Source organism: Rhinolophus sinicus, linkage group LG12 (genome assembly GCF_036562045.2).
Source record: "Rhinolophus sinicus isolate RSC01 linkage group LG12, ASM3656204v1, whole genome shotgun sequence".
NCBI classification, from domain to species: Eukaryota; Metazoa; Chordata; class Mammalia; order Chiroptera; family Rhinolophidae; genus Rhinolophus; species Rhinolophus sinicus.
Window position 1 is genome coordinate 13,509,264 of NC_133761.1, and position 10,734 is coordinate 13,519,997.

Sequence of the window (10,734 nt, forward strand, 5' to 3'; positions counted from 1 at the left end):
TTTTAAAGTGATTCCTGAATGGGGCAGCATCCCAATTAGCTACTAGAAGAGTGCTCTGAGGGGTTTTACAAAATGGAAGGTTTTTATAGGAAGAAGGGTGGGTTATGGAGCTATTAACAAGAGAAAAGAAAGGATTATTTTGGGGCCAGGACATCCTTTGGGGTGTGGGGGGGAGAACAGAAAGGTTTTTTTTATCATACAGATTGTCTCTTCTTTCTCTGGGGAATGGAGAGGGTCCCTATTAAAGATTACCTTACTGATGCTTGGCCAGGAAATTCCAGACTGGTGGTTAAGATTACATTTCTGGGAAAGGTTGAAATTGCAATTAGATTATGTATTAAATCTAGGTTCGATATCATGGGCTTTTAGCACAAGCCATGCTCTTTTGAGCCTGTGTTTTTATCTTTAACAAAATACATGGCATGTGAGGGCCGGCCCGGTGGCTCAGGCAGTTGGATTCCCACATGGGCCACTGGGCTCTCAACCACAAGGTTGCTGGTTCAACTCCTCGAGTCCCGCAAGGGATGGTGGGCTGCGCCCCCTGCAACTAGCAACAGCAACTGGACCTAGAGCTGAGCTGTGCCCTCCACAACTAAGACTGAAAGGACAACAACTTGATTTGGAAAAAAAAGTCCTGGATGTACACACTGTACTCCAATAAAGTCCTGTTTCCCTAAAAAAAAAAAAGAAAAAAACCATGTGCCCTGTGTCTCATTTAAAAAAAAAAAATACGGCATGTGAGATTTTTTTAGTTCTCTTGCACTGAGCACTGTACAACAACAACTTGACTTGGAGCTAATGGGCCCTGGAAAAAACACACTGTTCCCCAATAATCCCCAATTAATTTTTTTTTTTTAAATTTTGGTGAATGAATACTTGGCAGTAATGAACACAATGACTCAAAATGAGGAAAGATAGCAGAGAGGCGACCAAATTGACGAGAATTTCCAAGAAAAAACTCTTCTGCTATACTCCATTTCAATATAGTAAATCAAACAGTATAAATTCAGTTATTTGGAAGAGAGTTGGGTAGCCACATTCAAGTTATTATATTTAGAAATTTAAATTAAATTAAGACATGAAAAATAGCAAATGTATCCTTCTCTTTGTCCTAAAAGCAGAGGCATAAGGATTTATTTTTAGTTAACTATTTATTTTTGGACATTCCTACCAAAGAAGATTGCAAGAAGCCCTGACACAAGAATACTTGATTCAATCTTCCATGAATCACTGACTCCTTGTGTGTGACCTGGGGCAGGTCATTTGACCCCTGTGCACCTTAGAGCATTCAGCTGGAAACTTGGGTGTAATGGAAGAGTGTCCTGAACACCAGATGCCCCACCTAAGTTAGTTTCCCTGGGTAAATACGTTATGGAAGAAAAAGAACATTCAACTCTTTCAAAGAAGTATTTTAAAATTGACTTTTCATTCTTCTTAAACACAGGACTTTCTATAATTTAGGGAGATTTGGTGAATACTCATATAGCAAATTCCTTCTGACGTACATACTGCTGGTACTCAATTAGTACATTAAATGGATTTTATTTAGAAAATTTTTAAAAAGCTCGAGCTTTTAAGTCTTCAGAAAGACTTGAACAGTTTTGTTGTTGTTTTTTAATTTTTGAATACTGAGTGTAGAATGAACTTAGAGTCAGGAGGCTTTGCTAGAAATAAACGATAAAGATTTATTCAAGGGCCTTAGGGTTTGCAAAGTGGCAATACTAGTAGGCAATACCCAGAGTGTTCTGAAGAAGAAAGAAAAGCTAAGAGTTCTTATAGTAAAATGTGCATTCTTGAGAAGATTAAGTCTTACCTTTTTAACCTCTGGATTGGTCTGACCTGGTAATCCTCAAGCCAACCGGTGGTCTGGATAATGGATGTCCAGAGGGCATCTGGAGGTTTGATCCAGGCATGGACACAGGACTGGAAAGTTAAAAAGTTTAAGTTCCCAGGCTAATTAAAACAAGAACACATTTGTTTTCCCATACTTCAAGTTACTTGATTCTAGTAATTTAGCAGCTTGACTATAGTGACTCCATTTTATTTCTTTACTATATTCCTGATGAGTATAATCTATAAATATATAGTAGCAAGAAGGCCACCAGAACAAGGGAAATGGAACATCTCCATAGCAACCAAGGAACTGAGTTCTTAGGCATTTGTTTTTCAACCTAGCAATGTTTTCAACAACACCAATAATGATGGTTAACATTTATTGTACACTTACCGGAACTTTAGATGGATTTTATTTACTCCCCACATGAACTTCTTAGGTATGATTTTACTACCATTCCCACTTCACTAGAGAGAAACTAAAGATTAGCAAGAATAAGCAATTTGTCCAAGACCACACAGGTAATAAGTGTAGGGGTGACCAAAATAGGGAGTTTAGTCTAAAGCCTTCGCTTTTATACTTAATATTGCCTCCCCTGTGGTAGAAATCACCGGATTAATATGCCATCAGATAATCTATTGATTATATAAACTTCAACACGTGTAAGACAAACATGAGGTCTGACAATTACATTCACGAACTTGTCCCATGTGCTTACGTTGGCAGCATTGTACAAACAGTTGGGTAAGGTTTCATAACCTTGGTATATCAGTGTCTCACAGCTGTGTTTGTGTCAATGTGTGGCGGTGTCTTGCTAAGTGGCGTTCATTATTGTTGTTGTGTTTTTGTGTGCCATTGTGAGAATGTCTGAGTTTGAATTAGAGCAACTAACAAACATTAAATTTCTTGTTAAACTTGGCAAGAGTGGAAGTGAAATTGGGGACATGTTAGTCCAAGTTTATGGGGATAATGCCATGAAGAAAACGTCAGTGTACAAATGGATTAAACATTTTTCTAAGGGAAGAGAATGCATCACTGATGAAGAGAGGTCAGGGTGGCCAGTAACGAGCAGACCTGATGAAACATTGCAAAAATTCGTTGAATTGTGCATCAAAATCATCGGCTGACTGTGAGAAGCATAACAGATCAAGTAAACATCGATAGAAAAACAGGTAGAAAAATCTTAACTGAAAATCTTGGCATGAGAATGGTGTGTGCAAAAATGGTCCCGAAGGAGCTCACCGATGAACAAAAGCAGAGGATAGTCAAAGTTTGCCAAGACCTTTTGGAGAGGCAAGATGATGTTTTGGATCATGTTATCACTAGTGATGAAACATGGGTGTACCAATATGATACTGAAACAAAGCATCAAAGTACACGATGGAAGTCAGCCAATTCTCCACGACCAAAAAATTTCCGTCAGTCCAAATCAAGAGTCAAAACGATGTTGCTAAACTTTTTTGATGTCAGAGGCATTATTCCTTATGAATTTGTACCAACTGGACAAACAGTTAACCCAGTTTACTATTTGGAAGTGCTGAAAAGGCTGCATGAAAAAGTTAGATGAAAACAACCTGAACTTTCCACCAACAATTCATGGCTCTTGTATCACAACAATGCCAGCTCACACAGCACTGTCTATGTTGGAGTTTTTAGCCAGTAAACAAATTACTGTTTTGGAACACCTTCCTTACTCACCGGATATAGCCCCAGTGACTTCTTTTTTCACCCAAAGATAAAGGAAATACTGAAAGGAAGACATTTTGATGACATTCAGGACATCAAGGGTAATATGACGGATAGCTCTGATGGCCAGTCCAGAAAAAGAGTTCCCAAATTGCTTTGAAGGGTGGCCTAGGCACTGGCGTCGGTGCATAGCTTTCGAAGGGGAGTACTTCAAAGGTGACCGTAGTGATATTCAGCAATGAGGGATGTAACACTTTTTCTAGGATGAGTTCACAAACTTAATTGTCACACCTCATACTGTCATTAAACAGAGAAATTCTTTGGAATTCACAATTGCATTTTGCAAGAAAGGCATGGTTACTCTGTTGGCATCCAAGTAGATTTATGGACTAACTTCTAATTTTAAAGGGCTATGAGTAAAAAGCCCAGGAAAGTAATTTCTTCATCTACAACATCTCTAAAGCAAAAGTTTTCAAGCTTCAGAGTGCATAAGAGTTACCTGCGGAAGCTTTCAAAATAGGCATTTCCTTGTGACTCACTGTTATAAGTTCTGTTAAAATCAGTCTGTGGTTTGGACATGCAATCTATTTTTAAAAGCAGCCAGGTGATTGATACAGACACTCCCCTAAATCCACACTTTGAGAAACACATCCTTAAATTTCTTTTCACCTCTGATACTTGGAGCCACCTGGCATTTCAAAACAAACAATAAGATGACTTCCTAAATTGTTTCACGAGAAGCCCAAGCATCTTGCTGTGAACAAACAACAGGTGCTGTCTGCAAGAGGTGAGTCAGGAACAAAATCAAAATATGTCCTGGATCTTGGCTTAAGGATAATATATAAATGGAATCATTGCGTACTACATCCTAAGACCCATGCCAATCTGGGTTGAACTCTGAAACTTTGAAATACTAGAAAGAAAGTGCTATGGGACAGGACATTCCTGTAATTCAGAAAAATGTAACTCCTTTGACTATCACAATTGCTTGCTTTTATCCCCAATTTACCCAGCCATCCATGGTAGGCAGGATGTGACTAATGAAATGCATGGAGTCACACTTCTGAATGGCATTTTTAGGACTGAGAGTGGCAGTACCAGCCCTTAGGTGCCATTGAAATGGTAATTCGGTCTTGGAGTTAAGCCTCTCTTGGATAAAGGTAAGAAGTCTCACTTTATTAAATTGGCTTAGGGTTTTCCTCCCAAGGATTTCACCAATTGTGTGTGTTTGAAGGCAGACTTCGTATACTGAAAGGTTGGAATAGTTTGAATTTTCTTGTCCTACAAATACTAAATCAGGTTTCAATGCCTAAGGAAAGGGAAATGTAACGGATTCTTGAAAAATCTTATATTCCCAGATTCCTATTCCCCTTGGATTGCCTTCTCCAAAATGGCTGATTCCCTTCATTTAAGATCCCCTTTCCCCAAATGGACTTAAAAAAAATTAGTGTAAGTCATGAGAGAAAATAAAAGTTTTGCTTAGTTTTCCTCTGTTTTTTCTTCTTGTAAGTATACGATGTGGTTTCTAGTTAATTAGGAAGATTTAGGCTTTCATAGTATTTCCCAAGACTGCGTAATGCTTCTCTTAGGAATTTTTAATCTGTCCTTGAACAGGTTTGGGGGAAAACAATCTGTGAACTCCCTGAAACTGTATGGGAATTTTTAGTGTATATTCACTTTTCTGATAAGAAGCTCATTTAAAAGAAACTATCAAGAAAGGATCCCTCTACCTGGAAAAAAAAATTAACAGCTACTTCTGCTAATGAGAAATAAATTAGTTTCCAGAAATAAAGCATATTTTTTATAAGGTTTTAAGAAACTGGAAAGTTCGTTAAGCTTTTCAGGAATCATATGAAATGCCACATAACCTTCAAGGAAGTTTATTTAAACAATGTAGTTACTGAGTCTCTTTCTACAATCAAGACTATTGGCAACCGCTTGTGGACAAACATTTCAAAAGCTCCATCATTGCAATTGAGACTATTAAAATATCAAAGATCAATTAGATTACAGACTTTCACCTTCAGTAGCACTTCTGCTTTTATTGATTTGTCTTGTAAAATATAAACCCTTGTTGACAAAAGCTGTTGGCATTTAAATAAAGGATAATTAGGTTTGTCCTTTTCTGTAATCTGGGTCAGAAAAAATGCAAGTGATAAACATGTCATTTTGGCTATGTAAAGTAACTTTTCCCTCTCCGATCAGAAACACATAGATCTAGAGATAATTCTTAAAATTTACATAGTTCAATAATGCGAAAGTAAAGTTCCCAGAAATTTATTTAGTGATTTAAGGTAAATTTCCAAAATATAGGGTTTTCTTTTTCTTTTAAAATAAATCATTCAGGTGGTTGTGTTTGTGGGTTTTATTGTCAATCAAATCATAATCACTAATCTCAGGTACTTTTGAGTTATCCACTTTATGGTTTAGACTAAGTCATAGTATTTTAAAGTTAGTTTTCTAATTTATGGAGAGATGTTGAAAGACAAACAGAGAATGTCTGATGATGACTTTTGGCCGTTTCCTTTCACTTGGGGTAATCTTTAAAACATAGCTCTAATAATATTCAGAATCCACTTTGAAACGATCAATGATTGATAAATTTACTCTATCTGATATAGCAAGATCTTCAAAACCTATAATGAGAAATAAAATTATCCTTTCTACCTAAATCAATGAAGTAACAAGTACGTCATTTGATCTCTTCCAATCTGTTCATTCTACTTTTCTGGGTGTCTGATAGATGCTTCAATATTTCCCTCTATCCACATCTTCAAATCTAGTCATAAACATAGCCATGCCGTCTTCAAAACTATGTCTGAATTAACCCTAGAACCTCAAGAGGTCAGCCTTGGAATTAACACTAAGACAAGTAGCCCACTCTCTTACTTGGCCCTGGAAAGCCCTTTGCGTCATCCAAACTGGGATCTGGAAAACTAAATTCCAGGTCAGTCTCCTTTCATCTTTGCACAGCTCAGTCTCTTACAAAATTCTACCATTTGTGAAGCTGAAATATGATGTGTTTTAACCCTCACTGATGTATAGTCTTCGGATCATAGAGAACAGGTTAAATCTCTCATGTCTATACAAGCCCTATGTTTTCCATTGCCTGTTAGGTTCTCTTGAGTCTTCTCTGTGTTATTCTAAGCATTTCTATTTCCTATAATCATGCTTCCTATGACAGCTTTACTATTGATATTCCTCTTCTCACGGCAAGATCTCAATGTGTAACAGTTTGTCTGCGTTCTTCTTAAAGTAAAACACCCAGATTTGCCTACGGCTGTATTTGGTACGTTTAACATAAACCTGTATTTTCCAAAGTGTGATGTGTAGACCCTTGGGGACCCCAAGACCTTTTTAGGGCATCCACCAGATCAACACTATTTTTATATAATACTAAAAAAGTACCGACACATTTTCCTTTGTTGACATTTACATTGCTGGTGCAAAAGTAATGGTGAATAAAGCTGCTAGTACCTTAGCATGAAATATGGCAGTGGCACCAAACTGTATGCTTTATCCCCTCACACTCACAGGGAGATAGAAAGCGAATTTCATTTAAGAAAGTTCTAGACAAAGCAGTAAAAACTATTAATTTCATTAAATGTCAACCTTTGAGAAGATGTCTTTTTAATATTCTGTGTGAAGAAATGGAAAGTATACAGCTTGCTGTCCACCAAGCCACCTTGGTTGTCTGGAGGCAAAGCTTTCATGTGATTGAGTTCTGGGCTGAGCCGGCCGCTCTTACCGTGGGGTACCATTTTCACCTGAAAGAACAACTGACAAACTACTATAATTCAGACTTGGGTATTTGGAAGCCATTTTAGTTTATTGAAAAATGAATTAAGTGAACTTGTCACCACACACACACACACACACACACACACACACACACATATACACACACGTGTGTGTATATGTGTGTGTGTGTTAGTTTTTGTTGAAGTATGTGTATATATAATATAATTGGTTGAAGTATGTATATATATATATAAAATAACTATATTATATATATACATACTTCAACCAAAACAATAATTGAATGAACCAGATACAAAAATCAGCTGACTTTTATTAAGCCAGATAGCAGAGATTTGCAAAAATGAAAAACAATGCCACATTTCATAAAAATATGTTAAGTTGACAAATCACTGCATTTATTACTATTTTACACGAATTAATAACTACTATCGAAAACCTTTTCAGTCATCTTTTATTTTTAATATGGTAAATATTGATAGCTATGTCTTTTAAAAACAAGTTTTTTGAAGTCCTCAAAAAATTTTAAGAGTGAATAGAAGTCCTTTATGCCAAAAAGTTTAACTACTAATACAGAGGATTATGAAGGCATTAAATTCTTGTTCTGCATACTTTGTCTGTCATACATATGAACACTTGTGTTGTGGGAGGGAGGCGTGGGGGTTAAAAAAAAAATTCTTTTCCGGCCACTTTTTTAAGTTCTATCTGGGCTAATAATCAAATTAACAGACAGATTAACAGGAGAAAATAATTTTAATAAGTGTGCATGGGGCATTCACGTAACATGAAAATTCCAAAGACAGGCATAATAGGATATATATATGCTATAATATATAATTAATATTATATATATGTATATATCTTTTTAGACAAAGGAGAAAGGAGGAGGAGTGATGGGATTTCAAAGGCAGTAAGCAATTTACAGGTAGTTGAGGAAGGCTGGAACATACTGGCAAGCAAATTCTTGCTTCAGTGGGCCACAGGGGGTGATCTAGTTACCAAGCCCCTACCTGGAGCCCTTTCACCCACCATACTGAATTTAAAAAAGGCTAAAAAGCAATATCCTAAGATTTCCTTCCTGAAGCAGGCCTTTCCATCTGAATCTCTGAGGCAGGAAAGAGAGGAGAATCACAGGTTCTTTCTGAGTCTCTTGTTTGTTAGTGACCTAAAATCAATACCCCCAAAAGCAGGCTCAGGGTGACAAAACTTTGGTTCCCTTCAGCAAATACTAACTGCTAGCTCACATGGATTTACTCCTATTTCTGAAGTTCTGTGCTCTGTTGTCTCGTATAGTTGAAAACATAATAGGTATAGATTGGAGAAGGTATGTCTTAGGATATCAAAACCTGAAATATCTGCCATCTTCTGATCCAAACAGCTCATGTTTAAAATAGAAGTTATAATTTAAATTAATTGTGGAGTGTTATTCAAGTGGTTGGTGCCTGTAGCTTGTCTGTGAAGGTGGATCTCACGTCTCCTAATTTGTTGCTTATGAATCAATACTAGATGGCTAATTAGTAGTCGTAATTCAGGCCTGGGACTCAGAAAGGAATTTCGAGTAAGTGTGATGGTTTGAGGTGTAGCCATGGGCACACAGAATAAGTCAATTTATAAGAGACAGTGAGGTCAAATAAGAGAGTACAGGATGAAACCTTAGTTAAAGCTTATCAAGAATCATTCAAGGAATAGGAAGCGAGGAGCAAGGCACTCAAGTTTTTTGAATACCTAAGAAGAACCACTGCATTACAGTAGGAAGCTCTACCTAAGCCTAGAGCTTCTGCACTATGCTAGTCTCTTAACATAATTTAACACTTCTATCATCATAACCGCTCTGTAAAGCAGGTATTTTCTCATTTGTCAACTAGGAAATTAAGGTCTAGAGAGGTGAAATAGACTTCCAGGATCACATAAACACATCCCACACCACATAATCCCACATCAAAGGTGGGATTTGAATTTCAGGCTTCCCCCAGAAAATGTGGTAAATACAATATTCTGCCTTCAAAGAACTTTCACCTATGGCTTTAAATTGTGCTAGTTGCTTCCCTATTCTCTTTTTGGGGGGTGAGTGGGTGGGGTGTGGGGAACTGATAGAAATGCATGGATGTGTACTTAGCTTTTATATTCATCCACAGTCAGGGAACATTTTACTTTGGCTCTATGGGCCATGAATTACAAGTACAAGGGGACAAACAACAAATGTGTTTTTGTTTAATAAAGAAACCCAGTTTTTACTAAATGTTCTCATTGCTTGAACTATTAACACAGGAACAGTTAAATGCAACCAAGTAATAACCCTCGATCCTGCATTACATATAATATTCATGGAAGTTTAGAGCTGAGGTTAAGTGTCCCCTTGGGGTCCCACAGCTAGACACTTGACACCCACAATTTCCACTGTACCCCTAAATCAGTTTAATCCACATGATATGTAAGAATATGTAAGTTAGATAATATATTTTAAATTATAACTGAGCATTTAAAAACTACCATAAAACTAAAAATCAAGAAGTAGGAGACTGATTAAGTGGGATGGAATTGTGCTCTGAAATTTAAGCCAGTTGCTCAACAGTTGAACCACCTAAGGCAAGGTTCAAACAAAGGCTGAAGCCTTGAAGGTTTGTAGGGGAAATTAGTAAGTGGGTCTCCCCGGAGCGGTGTGAAGTCATCAGGCCAAGGTAATGATTGCCAGAGGTGTAACCGCCCTGTCGGGGGTGGGGGGACGGAAACGCGTAGTACTTTGCAGGTCGGCCCCTGGGGACTGGGTAGGCTTACTACCTGGTATTTCAATAAAATACTTGACCTGTAATCACATACCCCCAACACCACTCCCGCACAACGTGTTGAAAAGCATCGCTCTCAGTTTCCTCAACTTTTCTGTTTTGACTTGTTCATTATTGTCTAAGACACGTGTTAAGGAGCAAGAACCCAGTTTTCAAGGCTTAATAGAGTTCGAAAGAAGTCCATACCTTAGAGGAAACTTGGAAAGGAAATAAAGGAAGAAAAGAAATCTCTTTTACCCTATAATAATTTCAGCGGTATCTCCAAAGACCAAATTAGTTATTTGTAAACTCACTCTCATTTTTTCCTAAACAGTGCCACCTACTGTCCATTTTAAGTCATCAGGCGGCTTGTTGACGAGGACCAAAGAGAAATAAAAGGGAAAAATGTAACGGAGAAAACGAACTCTTTTCAGCCTTGGGGCAATGGAATCAAGATGAGAAAAGACCATCTCGTAGCAAAAATAAGTATTTTGACTTACTATCGTTTTAGAAGGCTCGCAAGACGCCAAAGCTATTTAAGCCAATCCCTTAGAAATGGGTTTTTTTAAGCACGCTATTTTCGAGTACTCCTGAGGATTTTAATTTTATTTATAATGCTTGCTGTTTGCGTATTTTTACATTAGGGGACCAGGCTAAGGGAAAAAATACAATTTACCCCCCCACACACACTTT